This window comes from Aotus nancymaae, unplaced genomic scaffold, assembly GCF_030222135.1.
Source record: "Aotus nancymaae isolate 86718 unplaced genomic scaffold, 86718_ANA_hifiasm-v0.15.2.pri h1tg000029l, whole genome shotgun sequence".
In the NCBI taxonomy this organism is placed as follows: Eukaryota; Metazoa; Chordata; class Mammalia; order Primates; family Aotidae; genus Aotus; species Aotus nancymaae.
Genome location: NW_026988442.1, coordinates 31,123,316 through 31,143,028, shown reverse-complemented (window position 1 = coordinate 31,143,028; position 19,713 = coordinate 31,123,316).

Sequence of the window (19,713 nt, the reverse complement as noted above, 5' to 3'; positions counted from 1 at the left end):
ATGTTGACAAGGATGGTCTCGATCTCTTGACCTCATGATCCACCCGCCTCGGCCTCCCAAAGTGCTGGGATTACAGGCTTGAGCCACCGTGCCCGGCTAACTCTAGCATTTCAATGGTGTTTGTCTGTCCATACCTATAGCACACAAGCCAACTTAGCCTTTTGCAAATTCATTTAACAGTTTCTTATAGAAATATGTTATTTTGGGCCGGGCGTGGTGGCTCACGCCTATAATCCCAGCACTTTGGGAGGCCAAGGCAGGTGGATCACGAGGTCAAGAGATCGAGACCATCCTGGTCAACATGGTGAAACCCCGTCTCTTCTAAAAATACAAAAATTAGCTGGGCATGGTGGCGCACGCCTGTAGTCCCAGCTACTCGGGAGGCTGAGGCAGGAGAATTGCTTGAACCCAGGAGGCGGAGGTTGCGGTGAGCCGAGATCAAGTCATTGCACTCCAGCCTGGGTAACAAGAGTGAAACTCTGTCTCAAAAAAAAAAAAAAAAGAAATATGTTATTTTGGACTCTGGGCACGATGGCTCACGCCTGTAATCCCAGCACTTTTGTAGGCCAAGGCGGGTGGATCATGAGGTCAGGAGATCGAGACCAGCCTGGTCAACGTGGTGAAACCCTATCTCTACCAAAAATATAAAAATTAGCTGGGCATGGTGGCACGGGCTTGTAGTCCCAGCTACTCAGGAGACTGAGGCAGGAGAATCACTTGAACCCAGGAGGCAGAGGTTGCAGTGAGCCGAGATCACACCACTGCACTCCAGCCTGGGTTACAGATTCCAGACCTGTCTCAAAAAAAAAAAAAAAAAAAAAAAAAAGTATATATATATATATGTGTGTGTATATATATGTGTATATATATATATATATATATATGTTATTCTGAGCCACATCAATCAATATAAATCATCACACATTCTTTTTTTTTTTTTTTTTTGAGACGGAGTTTCTCTCTTGTTACCCAGGCTGGAGTGCAATGGCGCGACCTCGGCTCACTGCAACCTCCGCCTCCTGGGTTCAGGCAATTCTCCTGCCTCAGCCTCCTGAGTAGCTGGGATTACAGGCACGCGCCACCGTGCCCAGCTAATTTTTTTTTGTATTAGTAGAGACGGGGTTTCACAATGTTGACCAGGATGGTCTCGATCTCTCGACCTCGTGATCCACCCGCCTCGGCCTCCCAAAGTGCTGGGATTACAGGCTTGAGATCACACATTCTTTTTAAAAATATTCTATACATTTAGAAGTATGGTTTGGCCTCCAATTTGAAGCTTGTCACTTTCTTTAGTGCCTCTAGTTATCACTGAGCCCATCAGCCTGGCTAACCCAACAAGTTTATGAATGGCAAATGTTGCTGGCTTCATCGAGTTATGACTGTAAATGTAAGGAATATGAGAACAAGGGTGAAGCGGTGGCCGCTTTGTAACAGCTGTAATTTATCCAGGGTTTTGTGCTGGCCTTTGATTTGGGGGCTGCCTCTGAATCTAGTGTTCCCCCTGATTGCATTAGGGGCAGCCCTTAGGGGTCAGATGGAATTGCAAGGTCCTGGAATTAGTTAGAAGAATGGCAAAAGCACATGTGTGAAGGGGTAGGGGAAGGGGCCTTTACAAGACTCATCCTTCCAGTACCAAACACCAGCTTTCTGCCCAGGTGACCTGGAGAGAGGATAGGGCCAACTTCAGGGCCATGGAACCCTTGCAGTCACACAGGGCCTGAGCTCAGATGAGATCCAGCTTAGCTTAACGCTCTGCTGTTGCCATCTTGAAATTCTTAATAATATTTTTAACAAGAAGCCCTACGTTTTCATTTTTGCACCATACCCTGCAAATCCTGTGGCTGATCATGGGACTTTTGAGGACACTGAGGCTTTTGGTCACCCCTGGGCACAATCATGACTGTTATAATGAATGACAAGTATGTTGTACATCCAGAGAATATTACTGATCACAAGTAACAGATATGAGCCAAATACTTTACACAGATGATCTTATTTAATCCTTCCATGGACCCATTTTAGAGATGATAACACTGAGACATGAAGATAATAATCATAGTTCACCTTTATCAAGCACTTAGTATGGTCCAGACATCTTGATAAGCACTTTTTATGCATAATCTTACTTTTCACAACAATCCTGTGAGCTTGGTACTATTGTTTGGTCACGTTTTAATTCTTACAAATGCAAGCTATTAGGTAAGAAAAAAAGAATAGAGTAATCCAAAGGAAGCAGAAGAAAGAGAGCATTAAAAGTATTTTTTATTTATTTATTTAGAGACGAAGTCTCACTCTTATCCCCCAGGCTGGAGTGCAATGGCGAGATTTCAGCTCACTACAACCTCTGCCTCCTGGGTTCAAGCGATTCTCCTGTTTCAGCCTCCTGAGTAGCTGGGATTACAGGCACCTGCCACCACACCCGGCTCATTTTTTGTATTTTTAGTAGAGACAGGTTTCACCATGTTGTTTGTGCTGGTCTCGAACCCCTGACCTCAGGTGATCTGCCCACCTTGGCCTCCCAAAATGCTGGGATTACAGGCGTGAGCCACTGCACCTAGCCAGTAATTTTTAAAATTATATAGCAAACAAAGATTTTCACAGAAAAAAATTAGCCAATCCAAAGCTGGTTTTTTGAAAAGACTAATAATCTACTAGACTACTGAATGCTAATAAAAAAGAACAAATACATAAAAATATTAGGGATAAAAAGAGGGCTTAACTGCAGATGCAGAAGCGAGTAATAACTGAAATTTAACACCGTAAAAAATTCATGCCAAAAAAAGTTGAACACTGCAAAATTAACAACTTCCTAAAGAAACATTATTTACCAAAAGTTAACCAAGAGAATCCAGAATCCTAAAGAGACCTAACAGTGTTGAGAAAATTAAATTAGTAGCTAACATGTGTGCACACATGTGTACATGCATACATACATGTGTAAACATGCCCACACACACCAGACAAAAGCAGGTTTATACTTCTATCAAACATTCAAGAAACAGGAAAATAGGCCAGGAGCATTGGTTTATGCCTGTAATCCCAGTACTTTGGGAGGCTGAGGTGGGTGGATCACCTGAGTCTGGGGCAGGAGAATCACTTGAACCTGGGGGACAGAGGTTGCAGTGAGCCAAGATCGTGCCACTGCACTCCAGCCTGGGCAACAGAGCAAGACTCCATCTCAAATAAAAAAAAAAGAAAAAGAAACAGGAAAACAGAGTCCACTTATTGTTGCCTGATACTGATAGCTAACATCTATTGAGCATTTACTGTGCAGCAAGCACTATGCTAAAGCTGTTTGTGTATAATCTCATATAAGGTAGGTACTATTATCTTCATTTTACAGATGAGGAAACTGAGGCCTACAAATTTTAAGCAATTTGCCCAAAGTCCTGCAAATGATGAATGGGAGATCTGGGATTTGAACCAGGTTCTCCTGTCAACTTCACAACTACCATTCGTGACCATCACATTCAACTGCCGATCAGAACTGGATGTGGCAGATCTTGTAGGCTGGGTAAGCAGAGAAAAGAGCAGGGCCTTTGTGGTCTCTGGTATTCTGGTTTATTTCAGTCCCTGGGATATTGACTAATCACTTAATTGGGGTTTCAGCCCCCATAGAGCTCGCATTCCAGTGTTCTCGGATTAGATGCTCTTATTTGATTATCCTCCTAAGAGATAGCAGCTATTGTCATGTGAAGGCCATTGTCCTTTGGAATCTGAAGGTAATCAAGTTTGGAGGCGTGACCTGACTGATGGGTATTTCAGCCACAAGTTTAAGAACTAAAAGACAGATGCATAAGACTTACGCAATGTTTATGGTTTCCACATGGAATTGTGTTATGACAATGGCCATTTTCAATTTTTAAGAAACATCTTAATTTTTCATATTTTTATATTTAATCTCTCTATAGATTAAATAGATCATCTATAGAGAGTCTCCTAGGGTTGGTTGTGTACTATCATAATTAATTCCCATATTACTCATGACAGGGCTCAGGGAGGCAAGGGCAGGTGTCCAGAGTCATACAGCTAAGGAATCTGGAACCAGCCAATCCAGTGGTCCTGTGTTCATTACAGTAACATTGGATGCCATGGAATTCCAGTCCAGAGAAGGAAGAGTGGGTTTGGGGCGTTTGTTGTGCTGGTATTTCTCCTCCATTCAGGACAGATCTAGATTTTGTGGAACCTGAAACGTTACAGTTAGAGGGGGTGGGGCCTCTCAAAGCCTATAAAAACACCTCGTGTTTGCAAATTTTACAGACACATGTCATCATGTGAAGACATTTCAAGGTCCCTGCTGGGGCTATGAAAGAGGCCCTGAACCTTAAGCCTCACAAACCTAACGAAGCCACTGTGGCCTCTATTTATACTGCGTTTCCTAATTTTTGTTTGGGGGATAATAATAAGAGACATGGTTAACTAGACAAAAAGGGGCATGGAAGCACTCAATTTTATTATTATTTTGCCTTTGTTTTTTGGAGATGGTGTCTCGCTCTGCCACCCAGGCTGGAGTGCAGTGGTGCGATCTCAGCTCACTGCAACCTCTGCCTCCCGAGTTTAAGCAATTATCCTGGCTTAGCCTCCCGAGTAGCTGGGACTACAGGCACCTGCCACCATAACTGGCTGATTTATATATTTTTAGTAGAGATGGGATTTCATCATGTCAATCAGGCTGGTCTCAAACTCCTAAGCTCAAGTGATCTGCCTGCCTCGGCCTCCCAAAGTGCTGAGGTTACAGCCATGAGCCACTGTGCCTGGCCTCAACTGTATTACTTATTCAGTGTTTTCAATAGGTCAGACCTCTGCTGAGTCTTTTTTTTTTTTAATTTAAACCTAAGTCCTGTTAGAAGTAACTTTTGGTTTGTTTGTTTTTGTTTTGTTTTGTTTTTTGTATTTTGTTGTCGTTGTTGTTTTGAGACAGAGTTTTGCTCTTGTTGCCCAGGCTGGAGTGCAATGGTACTATCTTGGCTCACTGAAACCTCCACCTCCTGGGTTCAAGCAATTCTCCTGCCTCAGCCTCCTGAATAGCTGGGATTACAGGCATGCACCACCACACCCAGCTAATTTTGTATTTTTAGTAGAGATGGGTTTCTCCACGTTGGTCAGGCTGGTCTCGAACTCCCAACCTCAGATGATTCACCTGCCTCGGCCTCTCGAAGTGCTGGGATTACAGGGGTGAGCCACCGCGCCCAGCCAAAAGGTGCATTTTTAAAGGACTTTCATTGCTAACGTCTGTTTTATACCTACTATGTGCCATGCATTGGGCCTAACACTTTATATCCTATTTAATTGATGCAGCATCTACTTTCCCCATTTTATAGATGGGAACCCTGAAGTCCAGAGTTCACTATGCAGCAGCTAATAAGATGGGGTTTGAATCCAGGCAGTCTGACTCTAGAGTCCCTGCCACAGACTATCACATTAGAGCATTCCTTGTTGTAATTTCTATCCTTCAAGCTACTCAGAAAACCCAAGCCCAAGGACATATTCATTCATTCATTCATTCACTCAATAAATATTTTATTCCTTCTTCAATTTCTTCAGTCGCCATCACCACCACCACCACCACCAATGATCTGCCCCACTTCAATAAACTCTAATGGCTTGATATATAAGGGTCACAATGCCAGTGATCTCAGGGGGCCCTGTCATGGGTCAGAAGCGTGTGCAGCAGGCCAGGCAGGAACTCTGGTGACAACGAAGTCCATTCTCTCTCCAGGGACTGTGTCTGTGTGTCTCACTGGTCAGTCTCTCGCTGTTGCCCCCATGATCCAGCCAATGGTCTTCATCAGAAATGCAGGCCCCAAGCCACCCAATTTGTCCATTTTTTTAAAGAAAAGCTAGAAGTTTTCATTTTATGTGAATTTTACCAGCCTAAACTCTTTGTAGGTTATAATCCATCTGTGGGGCCAGGCACGGTGACTCATGCCTGTAATCCCAGCACTTTGGGAGATCAGGAGTTGGAGGCCAGCCTGGCCAAGATGGTGAAAGCCTGTCTCTACTAAAAATAAAAATATTAGCCAGGTGTGGCAGTGGGTGCCTGTAATCCCAGCTACTTGGGAGGCTAAGTCAGGAGAATTGCTTGAACCTGGGAGGCAGAGGTTGCAGTGAGCCGAGATCGAGCCACTGCACTCCAGCCTGGGTGACAGAGGGAGACTCCATCTCGAAAAAAAAAAATCCCATCTGTGAGTCAAAGGAGGGGCATAGACCAGCCGTTTATAATCCCTCTCATGCCTTGTTCCCTCATCATTCAAATGGGGATAAGAAAAGTTACCGTGAGATGTAAGCGAGTTCATGTTTGTGAAGCATTGAGAACCAGGCCTGACACAGACAGCAGCTGCTCTCATTCTTGTAGGTTTTTACTGAATCTTTCAGCTTAGTCTTGTTGACACAGCTCAGTGCTTGCATTGGAGTACACTGGGGCCTCACTCCCCAGACCTGAGGTTGGAGCCATCAAAGTCCCTCACTCACATTAAAAAACTCAAAAAGGAGAAACTTCACTATTCCTAGTAAGGTCCCCTTATAAAAGCATGATATGTTCCGTCGGATGCAGTCCTTCTGCTGATAATGCCACCTGCGACAGCCACATCGTGCGTTAAAATAGGAGATACCTATTTTATTTTATTTTATTTTATTTTATTACTTATTATTTTTGTTGAGACAGAGTCTCGCCCTGTCGCCCAGGCTGGAGTGCAGTGATGGGATCTCAGCTCACTGCAACCTCCACCTCCCAGGTTCGAGCAATTCTCCTGCCTCAGCCTTCCAAGTAGCTGAGATTACAGGCGCACACCACCATGCTCGGCTAACTTTTGTATTTTTTTTTTTTTTTTTAAGATGGGGTTTCACCATGATGGCCAGGCTGGTCTTGAACTCCTGACCTCAGGTGATCCACCCACCTCGGCCTCCCAAAGTGCTAGGATTACAGGCGTGAGCCACCACGCCCAGCCCTAACTTTTGTATTTTTAGTAGAGATTGAGTTTTGCCGTGTTGGCCAGGCTGGTCTCGAACTCCTGACCTCAGGTGATCCGCCCACCTTGGCCTCCCAAAGTGCTGGGATTACAGGTGTGAGCCACCTCGCCCGGCTGGAGATACCTATTTTAACATATTACAATCTTTCATCAAAAGACATAAAGTGAGAGAACTGACCTTTGGCAGAGCCAGATGATGTGCACTGGAGATCAAAAATAAGCTTTAGCTCAGAAAAGTCTGGAAGGAAGCTTCTATCTCTGAATGCTGAAAGACTGTCTCATTTTTAGTTTCATGTAAGATGAGAGAAGCTCTCCCCACAATACTGTTATCCTTGGATGGCAAAGCGCACCCTGCACTTGGCACTGAGACAGTGTCAACAGTCGAAACACGTGGAGAACATAATTTGTGGCCAGCAGCACCAGAGGGGCAGAAATAAGTCTAAGGCTGGCGAATGAATCATTGCTCAGCTGTACCCAGGGTTGCGTGGTCTGCAGCCCCAAGGCAGACTGGACGGCTTCCTATATCAGATGGGAAATCTCCCGGTGCTGGGATTGGACCAACAGTGGTGGCTGAGTTGAGGGGGCAGGTGGCCCTGCTGGTTCCTGGGTGTGGATCTTGGACTCCCAGCTCAGTTTTTGGAGAATCGTCACATTTCACCTGCAGGATCATCTGGATACAAGGAGAGAAATCAAGTCAATGGCCAAGGCCATCTCCCGTCCGCACATTGCCGTAAAACCACGTTATGTGACACGCTCAAGTTTGAATTTTTTTGGATTTCCGAGATTAGCCTCACAAGTAGTTCAGCGGTTTCCTGCAACTTCATCAGAGTCCGTGTATCTAGTTCAATAAGAATTGGAATTTTAAAAATAGACAAATAGTAGTTATACCACTTATTCAAACCAAGCAACCAAAGCATGTTTTTTTCCTGACCCAAGGTGACCCATTAGAAATATTTCTAACAGATTGTAGGAGTGTGTGTGTGTGTGTGTGTGTGTGGTATTAGTGTGTAAGGTTTTTGTTAAAAATTGTTAGACACAAAGGATAGGTTAGCAATCTAAATCTAAATTAACTTCTTGAACTGTGCACACATTTAAAGCTTTTTCTTAAATTCTCTTTCTTTGTGTGTGCTTTCAACTAACTGATAAAAAAGATCAGTCACGGGCATGTCGGTAAGACAGAGTGATGTGGCACCTTAATATCTGTCATCATTGCCTAACACACCCTTAGAAAACGAACAGCAAAGAATGCAGCTTTTCATGCATTATCAGCCATCCCAAACATCTGGTTTTCCCCAAAATAAATCACTCCAAGTAAATGAGGTCTTGGTGATGATTTCATATAATTCTCACTAAATAGAAACAATAAAAACATCCATTAAGGAATACGATAGACTAAACATGGTGTATAATCAATGGATAGTGTAACTTTTGTGTTCATTGCCATTTATTCCACTTTTGATTAAGAAAGATTTTATTTTACAAAAGAATTAAGCCAAGGGGCTGTACTTGATAGGTGTTCAATGGAATTATAACAAGGAGAAGCATTCTCGAAGTCTAACAAAAACCAAACCAGCTTAAGATGGCTTTAAGACGATGATAAAAATGTGAGTAATACATTTATTTATATAACTTTTCTTTTTTTTTTTTTTTTGGTGAGACACAGTCTCACACTGTCACCTGTGCTAGAATGCAATGGCAGGATCTCAGCTCACTGCAACCTCCGCCTCCCAGGTTCAAGCAATTCTCCTGCCTCAGCCTCCCAAGTAGCTGGGATTACAGGCACCTGCCTCACACCTGGCTAATTTTTTGTATTTTTAGTAGAGACTGGGTTTCACTATGTTGGCCAGGCTGGTCTTGAACTGCTGAATTCGTGATCCACCCACCTCAGCCTCCCAAAGTGCTCGGATTACAAGCGTGAGCCACCGTGCCTGGCCTAATTTTCCTTTTTTTAAAGCAGGGTAAGAGTCTTATGTTATGGCAGGCGAGGTGGCTAAGCACTTTGGGAGGCCAAGGTGGGCGGATCACAAGGTCAGGAGTTCGAGACCAGCCTGGCCAAGATGGTGAAACCCCGTCTCTACTAATAATATACAAATTAGCCAGGCAAGATGGCGTGCGCCTGTAGTCCCAGCTACTCAGAACCTGAGGCAAAAGAATCACCTGAACCCGGGAAGCAGAGGTTGCAGTCAGCCGAGGTTACGCCACTGCACTCCAACCTGGGCAACAGAGTGAGACTCTGTCTCAAAAAAAAAAAAAAAAAGAGTCTTATGTTAAAAAACTTAAAAGGCAGGCCAGGCACGGTGGCTCAAGCCTGTAATCCCAGCACTTTGGGAGGCCGAGGCGGGTGGATCACAAGGTCAAGAGATCGAGACCATCCCGGTCAACATGGTGAAACCCCGTCTCTACTAATACAAAAAATTAGCTGGGCACGGTGGTGCGTGCCTGTAATCCCAGCTACTCAGGAGGCTGAGGCAGGAGAATTGCCTGAACCCAGGAGGCGGAGGTTGCGGTGAGCCGAGATCGCGCCATTGCACTCCAGCCTGGGTATCAAGAGCGAAACTCCGTCTCAAAAAAAAAAAAAAAAAAAAAACTTGAAAGGCACAAGAGTATGCGGGAAGAGTCCTCCCTCAGTCCCCAGTTTCCTCTCCCTCCACAGAAGAGATCAATGGAGCCAGTTTGCTGGGGAGCCCCTTTTACGCGGTGAACTTATTCAAAGAGTGTGCGGTAGGGTACACAACTCCATATTTAAATGTTCCCCAGAGTTTCTTATTGCATGTCATTTACGTTTCACCCTTCTAGGTTTTTAATTTCTAATGCTCAGAACGGTAATTATTTGTGCTGCTTCTGCCTTGCCTTCAAGGTTTAAATTTGGATAAAAAGGCTGGGTGTGGTGGCTCACACCTGTAACCCCAGCACTTTGGGAGGCCAAAGCAGGAGGGTCCTTTGAGGCCAGGAGTTTGAGTTTCTCACTGGGCAACACAGTGAGACCCTGTCTCTACAAAAAGTTTTTTTTTTTTTTTGAGACAGAGTCTCGCTCTGTCGCCCAGGCTGGAGTGCAGTAGCACAGTCTTGGCTCACTGCAACCTCCGCCTCCCAGGCTCAAGAGATTCTCCTGCCTCAGCCTCCAGAGTAGCTGGGATTTCAGGCACATGCCATTGTGCCTGGCTAATTTTTGTATTTTTAGTAGGGATGGGGTTTCACCATGCTGGCCAGGCTTGTCTTGAACTCCTGACCTCAAGTGATCCAGCCATCTCAACCTCTCAAAGTGCTGGGATTTCAGGTGTGAGCCACTGCACCTGGACTCAGACAATTTTAAAATTGGCTGGGTGTGGTGGTGCACACCTGTAGTCCCAGCTACTGGGGAGGCTGAGGTGAGAAGATCACTTGAACCCAGGAAGTTGAGGCTGCAGTTAGCCATGATTGCACCACCGCACTGCAGCCTGGACAACAAAGCAAGACCCCGTCTCTAAAAGAATAAAAATAAAAATAAATAAATAAATAAATGTGGATACAGTGTTCAAAGCCACTAGAATCTGCTGTGTTGCTTGTCTAGGAGCTCTGTGTGGGTCTCCTGTGGAGGATAGGGCTTAGCTATACTTTCTGAGACCCTGAGATTCAGCAGTTCCTGTACCAAATTCCTCACTATCTGAGATGTTCCACATCAACACTGTGCAACGGTGTGTTATACCACAACTTTTGTTCATTGGATTGTGTCCCTTCCATGGCCCCCAGATAAATTCCATCCTCCTCAGAGCCTCCACAGGGACCTGCACCCTCCGATCTGGCCTCTCTTTCTGCCTCCCTCCCTCCGTCAGCCACACTGGCCTCCTTGTTATCCTTGAACACGCCAAGCTGGTTCCCACAGCAGGGGCTTTGTATGTGCTAATCCCCTGCCCTAGAATGCACTTTCCCCATGTGTTTTGCATAATCTCATCATTCAAGTTTCAGCTCAGAATTCACCTCCTCAGAGAGCCTTCCCTGACCATCCTTGCTAAACCCTCACATGTATCCACTCAGTCATTTTCTACCCACGTTCCCAGTTTACTTCTTCATCGTATGCATTGCTCCTCATCATAGGTACTAGTTCTTTTACTCTCAGGCTTACTGTCACATCTCCCTAATGGCAGTGAAATCTCTAAGCGTGTCTGTCCAGGTCACTAAACCATCCCCGGCTACTAACTACACAGAAGTTATTCAAGAAATAGCGGTTGAGTGATTGAAACATTTTGACCCTCTTGCTTTGACAAAAATATAAAAATTATCTAAACTTGCTGGGTTGGGATAGCTTTATTTGGTTTTCCAATGAGAAGGCAGGTGGCAGGAGAAGGGATCCAGTAATAATTACGCAATCTTCCACGCATCAAAAATGGCATTAAAAAGTCGCAAACGCATAGCTGCCGTCTTGAGTTCTGCCTGCCGCTTGTCACCTTTGTGGACTTAGGCACTTTTTCAGCACCTCAATTTCTTCATCTACAGAAAGGCAATATGATTGGACACCGTGTGCTGTGTTTTTCTGATGATAAAAAGTGGTCCCACTAGGTTTTCTTAGCACTAATCACTCTTTGAGAGGATTTGGTGTATTCATTTGTTTTCTTATTAATTAATCTATTTGCCCCTAAAATGTCAGCTCTGACAAGGCGAGGATTTTCATCTGTCCAGTTTACCCAGTGCTTAGATTCTACATTTCCAGGGTGGGAGTACCTGCCTCCTAGGGTTATTTTGACAAGAAATGAGATAATACGTGCCAAGTGCTTTGAATGATAAGTGACATATATGAAGCATTTAATACATGGTGATAATTATGTTTATTAGAATTATGTGAACTTGGGTTTCTGATGCTTTATATTAGGAGGAAATGAAAAACATCTGTGTCTGGCTGTTTTACTTCCCTAATCCTGTTTTTGTGGCAGGGATGCGTGGCGTCAGGAATTTAATAATGGACAAGTATCACTTAAAAGTGACAGAATTGATATAGAGTCAAAAAAGAAAAATTTGCTTGGGGAAATTTTGAAGACTGTATCGGACAAAAATCATATTAAATGATTTCTGTTTTTCATTAGAAAACTCATAATATATTGGTCAAGAACTATCTTATTTCAGTTTCATCTTCTCTTCAATATGTTTAATAAATGGGGCAAAATAATGCAAAATTTTATTAATGGGAGAGGGCAGACGTTAGGTGAATGGGGCTCCTTGCTTTGGGAAAATTCATTTTCATATGACTTCAATGGTCACTTTTAGGAATCTAAGATCTAAGGCTGGAGGTGAGAGAGAATTGCCATTTTCAGCATTGTTCAAACATGTTGATGTTCAGTATCATATTGGAATTCTGCCTAACAATTCCAATTTTGTTCTAGAGGGAACAAGAGTGGTTCGTATGGGTACATCTACCAAGATGTGTGCAGTTGGCTAGATTTTATACCATGATCAACAAACGGGTGTATTAACACTTTCTGACACTAGCTCTGAAATGCATTACCATTATCTTCAATAGGCAAAAAGTATGACGCACATGTGTACTGACTCCAGGAAGAATGTCTGAATTAAGCCTAAAACATATATATGGATGTACTTGCATAGAAACAAAGGTCTGTTGTTTGTACATTGCAACCTGACAGCAACTGCTCCCTCTTAAGGGGACGGGGACTGAATTTAGGGATGGTGATCAAAGACTTTTAGCTTGATTTCTGAAGCATGAATGTTTTTCTGAACAAACTGGATTCATGCATTGGTTGTATAATTAAAATTTGATTTAAAATTATAAGACAATCATGTTAAAGGTATGAAAACTAATAAGAGCAGCAGTCACCACTAAAGAACAACATTCGACCAAGCACGTTGGTTTAATTAATTAATATTACTACATTTATATTTATTGTACAACAAAACACAGTAGTAACCTGCCTCTTTCCTCAGGTGAATAGTTATGATAGTTTAGCATTGAAACTTGAATATATGACAATGTGTTAATTCCCACAAGGATTTGAAACCCCATTCATCCATCACTCCTCCTGGATCACCCTCTCCCCAACCAAAAATAAATAAATAAATAAACAAATGAGAGCCACGGTTTTGACAAGACCCAGGAGGCGTCCTTGCAGTCAAAATGAATAGGCAAAGCTGCTTAGTCCTGTAACTGCCACTTCATCCCTGACTCACAGCGCTCCCAGTTTGACATTTGATTCCCTGAAAAACATCTTATCAGATCAACAATGATTCCTGTCCAAAAAAGAAAAATCCCCTGCCTTTCCTCCATAGGAGAGATGTCAGTTGCTGTGCAGAGATTCTAAAGCTCCGAGGCCATGACCAGCAGAGGAGTCATGGTGCATCTGAAGGGATAAGGGGAGATAAAGTGTATCAAAGGGGGCCTTGACACATGGGATGCTATGCAGGCCTTCTCCAGAGCATCTCGGCCCTAACTGACAGGGGATTAATCCACGGGAGGGCGATAAACAACAGCTGAAGTGGGCTTGAGGCCCAACACCTGGATACAAGGTTGGATCCAGTCTGGGAGGCTGTGCCACACTGCGAAGGACACAGTCTCTCCCAGCACAATTCTTAACCGCCCCTTCCACTCCTTCCAGGGCCTCTGGCTTGACACCCTTTCCCTTGAATAACATGTTTGAAAAATAGGTTGAGATTTGTTGTTTGTTTGTTTGTGTTCTGTGCTTGCGAGCCAGGGAAACTGAAGAGTTTAGATACTCAACAGTTGCCTGCCATGAGTTCTTACGGAAAAGGGTTTCACTTGACAACCAAATGCAGTGGGGCAGACCTTGCTTGGATCCTGATTCCATCGAATCAAGGATAAAGCAGGCATTTTTGAGATGCTGAGAACCTTTGCATAGTAGATGACATCAAGGAGTCATTGTTTGTTTTGTTGGACATGATAATGGCATTGTGTGAGAGTTTTCCTAAATAAACTTTAAAAACATTGATGAATACTAAGTGTATAGGGTAAAATGACATGAAGTCAATGATGGTGTTTTGTGTTTTGTTTTTTTTTTGAGATGGAGTTTTGCTCTTGTTGCCCAGGCTAGAGTGCAATGGCATGATGTCTGCAACCTCTGCCTCTTGGGTCAAGTGTTTTTCCTGCCTCAGCCTCCTGAGTAGCTGAAATTATAGGCATCTACCATCACGCCCAGCTAATCTTTTTTATTGTATCTTTAGTACAGATGAGGTTTCACCCATCTGTTGGCCAGGCTGGTCTCAAACTCCTAACCTTAAGTGATCCACCTGCCTCGGACTCCCAAAGTGCTGGGATTACAGGCATGAGCCACCACACCTGGCCCAATGATGCATTTTTTTAAAAACTTTTTAAATTATATGATATACTTTTTAAAAACTTAAAATAATAATTGCGCGCATTTATGGGTACATAGTGATGTTGTGATACATATAATGTGTAGTGATCAGATCAGGGTAGTTAGTCATATCCATCATCTTTATATCATTCTTTGCACTGGGAATATTCAATATCTTCCTTCTAGCTATTTGGAACTATATACCATATTTTGGTTAACTATAGTCATCCTACAGTGTGATATGCTTTGAAATATAGAGGGAGAGAAAAGGAGAGGAGACTCTGAAGTACTTGTGGCAAAATCTTAGCTACTGAATCTGGATAACGCTCTATGAAGGTCCACAGTACTATTCATTCTACTTTTAGGTGTGTTCAAATATTTCTGCCAAAATAATTATGATAATAATTGTAATAATAAGCTTTTTTAAATGCTCCAAAGAGGCCAGGTATGTAGCTCACACCTGTAATCCCAACACTTTGAGAAGCTGAGGTGGGTGGATCCCTTGAGCCCAGGAGTTCAAGACCAGCTTAGGTAACATAGGGAAACCCCATCTGTACAAAAATTAGCCTGATGTGATGGTATGCACCTGTAGTCTCAGCTACTCGGGAGGCTGAGGTGGGAGGATTGCTTGAACCCAGGAGGTTGAGGCTGCAGTGAGCCAAGATCATGCCACTGCACTCCAGCCTGGGTGACAAAGTGAGACCCTGTCTCCAAAAAAAAAAAAAAAATTCTAAAAAGTGTCAGTGATGATGTGAAAATTCAGGCCCTTTTATTTTTTTCAGATAAAGTATTGATCTGTCACCCTGGCTGGAGTGCAGTGGCGCCATCTCAGCTCACTGCAACCTCCACCTCCCAGGTTCAAGTGATTCTCATGCCTCAGCCTCTCATGTAGCCAAGATTATAGGCAGGCACCACCACGCCCAGCTAATTTTTATATTTTTAGTAGAGAGAGGTTTCTCCATGTTGTCCAGGCTGGTCTTCAATTCCTGACTCAAGTGATCCACCTGCCTTGGCCTTCCAAAGTGCTGGGATTACAGGCGTGAGCCACAGTGCCCGGCCTGATAACCTGTTTTTAACAAAGGAGAGGGTAAAAGAGGAGAAGATAGGGATGATACACGAAGCCTTGCTTGCCTGTCCTTGCTTGGCATCAGAACTCATGCTAGTTATTTCACTCCAAATGACCCATTTGGATTTTTTCAAAACCCACTCAGTGAAACCTAGCTCACAGATTCTGTTCTTTATCTAAAATTTTAGAATTTTCTCCTCATGAACTTTTGTTGGGCAGAGAGCATTGTATGTATTACTGGCTAAATATCATAAATCCAAAATGCTCCGAAGGCTGAAGCTTTTTTGAACATCCACCTGACACTCGAAGGAAATGCTCACTGGAGCATTTCAGATTTCAGGTTTTCAAATTCAAGTATAATGGAAATATTCCCAAACCTGAAAATATCCAAAACCGAAGCACTTCTGGTCCCACGCATTTCAGATCAGGAAATGTTGTACCTCATTTAATCCTTAACAACCCAGGAGAACTTTCCTCCCATTTCACAAATTAGCCGCATAGCTAAAAAGTGGCAGAGCATTTGCTGTTTAGGGCCAGGCACAGTGGCTCACGCCTGTAATCCCAGCACTTTGGGAGACTGAGGCAAGCAGAGGCCGAGGCAGGCGGATCACCTGAAGTCGGGAGTTCGAGACCAGCTGGGCCAACATGGTGGAAACCCTGTCTTTACTAAAAATACAACGATTAGCGGGCGTGGTGGAAAAAAAAAGGAAAGAAATAGGAAAGGGAGCACAGTAGACATTTTGCCTAATCATTTACAGTTATTGCAGCTAGATATAGAAAAATATTGATTTACAGTGGGTTTTTTTGTTTGTTTTTTGTGTTTTTTTTTTTTTTGAGACAGAGTTTCACTCTTGTTGCCCATGCTGGAGTGCAATGGCATGATCTCAGCTGACTGCAACCTCTGTCTCCTGGGTTCAAGCAATTCTCCTGCCTCAGCCTCCTGAGTAGCTGGGATTACAGGCATGTGCCACCATGCCCGGCTAATTTTGTATTTTTAGTAGGGACGGGGTTTTACCATGTTGGTCAGGCTGGTCTCGAACTCCTGACCTCAGGTGACCCACCCGTCTTGGCCTTCCGAGGTGCTGAGATTACAGGCATGAGCCACCACGCCCAACCAGTACAGTTTTGAAGGAAGGACTGGCAGAGACAAAGAAAAGCCCATTATTCATAATAATCCTAGTAACAGTAATGACAGTTTACCTTTTAAGGAATTCCAGGCTATGGTAAAAGAATAGTATATCTGTTTGGGAACCAGCATGAAATTTTGGCAGCTTTGGGTCAAAAGCGACTGTGTCTAACAAAAGTGGTAATAATCACAATTAATAACATGCACACGTTATTAATCTGAGCTAAACACGTTATATGAATTAACCCATTTAAACTTGTAAGGTGAATATTGCTCCCTATTACAAAAATGCAAACCTTTGCCCAAAAGTCTCCTAATTAGAAAAAGGCAGAGCAGAGATTTGAACCAAAACACAACACCCCTCATGACCATTTAAATCAGGGGAAGAAAAACAAATCAGTTACTGGATTTTTTTTTTTTTTTTTCCTGAGATGGAGTCTCACACGGTCACCCTGGCTAGAGTGCAGTGGCATGATCATAGCTCACTTGAGCCAGGATTCCTGGCCTCAAGGAATCCTCCCACCTCAGCCTCCCGAGTAGCTGGGACTACAGTGCATGCTACCACACCCTGCTAATTTTTATTTTTGTAGAGGTGGGTTCTCGCTGTGCTGCCCAGTCTGGTCTCAAACTCCTGGCCTAAAGTGACCTCCCAAACCTTGGCCTCCCAAACTGCTGGGATTACAAGCATGAGCTGCCATGACAGGCCCAGTTATTTGATTGTTTTATTTTATTTTTGTTTGTTTGTTTTTGAGACAAAGTCTTGCTCTGTCACCCAGGCTGGAGTATAATGGCCCAATATCAGCTCACCGCAACCACTGCCTCCCAGGTTCAAGCGATTCTCCTGCCTCAGTCTCCTGAGTAGCTGGAATTACAGGCATGCACCACAATGCCTGGCTAATTTTTGTATATTTAGTAGAGACAGTTTTCACCATCTTGGCCAGGCTGGTCCACCCACCTCAGCCTCCCTAAGTGCTGGGATTACCACCGCGCCAGCCAATTTTTTTTTTTTTTTTTTTTTTTTTTTTTTGGTAAATTTCTTCCCTGCATTCCTGATTGCTTGATTATGTCTCATGCCCTTTTGTTGGCTTCTCCTGAAGCTTAAACTATTAGCAATAGAATAGTAGAATCTTCTGCCGGGTGCGGTGGCTCACACCTGTAATCCCAGCACTTTGGGAGGCCAAAGTGGGTAGATCACCTGAAGTCAGGAGTTTGAAACCAGCCTGGCCAACATGGTGGAGCCCCATCTCTACTAAAAATACAAAAATTAGCTGGGCATGGTGGCAGGTGCCTGCAATCCCAGCTACTCAGGAGGCTGAGGCAAGGAAACGGCTTGAATCCAGGAGGCGGAGTTTGCAGTGAGCCAAGATTATGCCATTGCACTCCAGCCTGGGCAACAAGAGCAAAACTCCATCTCAAAAAAAAAAAAAAAGAATGGTAGAATCTTCTAGGCTGGTACAAAACTTAAGATAACTTTCAAGTGCAAGTATTATGGGGGGAAATATGGCTGACACTTAAAAAATGATCTAAACCCTCCTCAGCTCATTGTGGCTCTTTTAATTCTTCCCAGAAGATAAGAAAACATTATCCCACTGACCCTAAACCAAGCTGCCCGTAAAATAAGCAAAGGAAAGCAGTGGCCCATACTGTGATTCTGACTTGTAGCCCAGGGTACACAATTTTAGCAAGTGGCACCAGGTGGAATCTTCCTTAGATGAGTCTCAAAACTGAATGGTGGGGACAGCCATTGGACATCCCTCAACAGAACCCAGTCACCAAAGGAAAGGAAAACAGCTGAAGTAGATGGCAAATTTCCTGGTAAATTGCAGAAACATAAATTACATAATCTCTCCCACAAAACTCTGCTAGGGTGTGCCCGTGCTTCCAAACTGCATCAGTCTCAGACATGCATTTTTTCACATTTTTACATCTCAGATATTAGGCCTATGTCTTAGAATCAAAGGCATATCACAAATTACTTAGTGTAAGGTTTTTTTTCTTTATAGTACATAAAATAATTATGAAATATACAGTTTATAGTATCTTGGAGTCAATGAAGTAATGCATTGAAAACTCAATCACCTGTGTGATTCTGCTTAAAAAAAAAAAAATCCCAGTTTAAATCTACATAACCTGTTTTAGGAGATTAAACATCAGTACATATGTTGCCTCATAATAGAGAAAAACAAAGGCTATCAGGCCACAATACGCAAACAAGTCAAAGTAAAAATAGATGTGTGGATTCCAGCCTCAACTTGCTTATTAAAGAAGTGGAGTTTAATTGTTCGGTTTAATGCACTGCTGTCTTCTCCAGCCATGCATCCTTTTCAACCTGCTGAAGATGATTTGGTTGGAAAATGAGAGTGGCTTCATTTTTCATATTAGCTTGCAAAAGTTTTGTCTCCATTCAGCACCAGAAGCTGTGTACACAATAGCATGCATGAATGTTGTGTATCAGTGAAGAGAGCCCCTTGAACTCCGCCTTACCGGAACAAAGAGTTTCCAAGATGCATCAGAGTAGCAGATGTTGAGTTATCTCAAGGGTCAGAATGCCAATTAGATATTGAACATGGCAGGAGGAGGGTGGAGTTTCCAAAACAAATGAAAGATGAATGGGAGCAGTCCCCGAGTTTAGGCTTAGGTCCTGCTGTTCTTTTGTACAATGATTTGTGGCAAATTTGTTTTGTCACTGAGGCATAGTTCTCCCTGGGTCTTAAAGTGATTTTGTAATCACCAGAAGAATTCTTTTTCTTTGAATATACTTTTCCCGATCAAAACAGGATATAGTACCTTAAATATAAATTTGAGCAAGCCACATATTGTCTATGTGAGAGATGAAGAAGAAGAGTAATCCTACAAGAAAAAACAGAAGACAGAAGCAAAGAGGGAGGAAATCATTCAATTAAAAAAAATTTTAGGTAGAAATCCAGAAGAATTCAGAAGATCATTTTTTCACACTTTTAAAAAGATAAAAACTTCTTTGGTCTAGCAATGTACAGATTTTGCTGATTTTTTAGTTTTATAAGGATAAAGGTATAATTTTAAATCTAAGAAACCTACAAATGAGAAAAATTGTGGGAAGCCTGAGATGCAAAATGCCCCCATGGTTAATTATGTATTTGTATCGGTGTTACCATCATAAATTATCCTTAGAGAAACAAAACCAAGTAGTTAAGAGGATGGACACAATGGTGTTCTGTTTCAATAATTTCATTTGGTCCTTAAAATACTTTTGGCTATTTTTTTCTCTCAAAACCA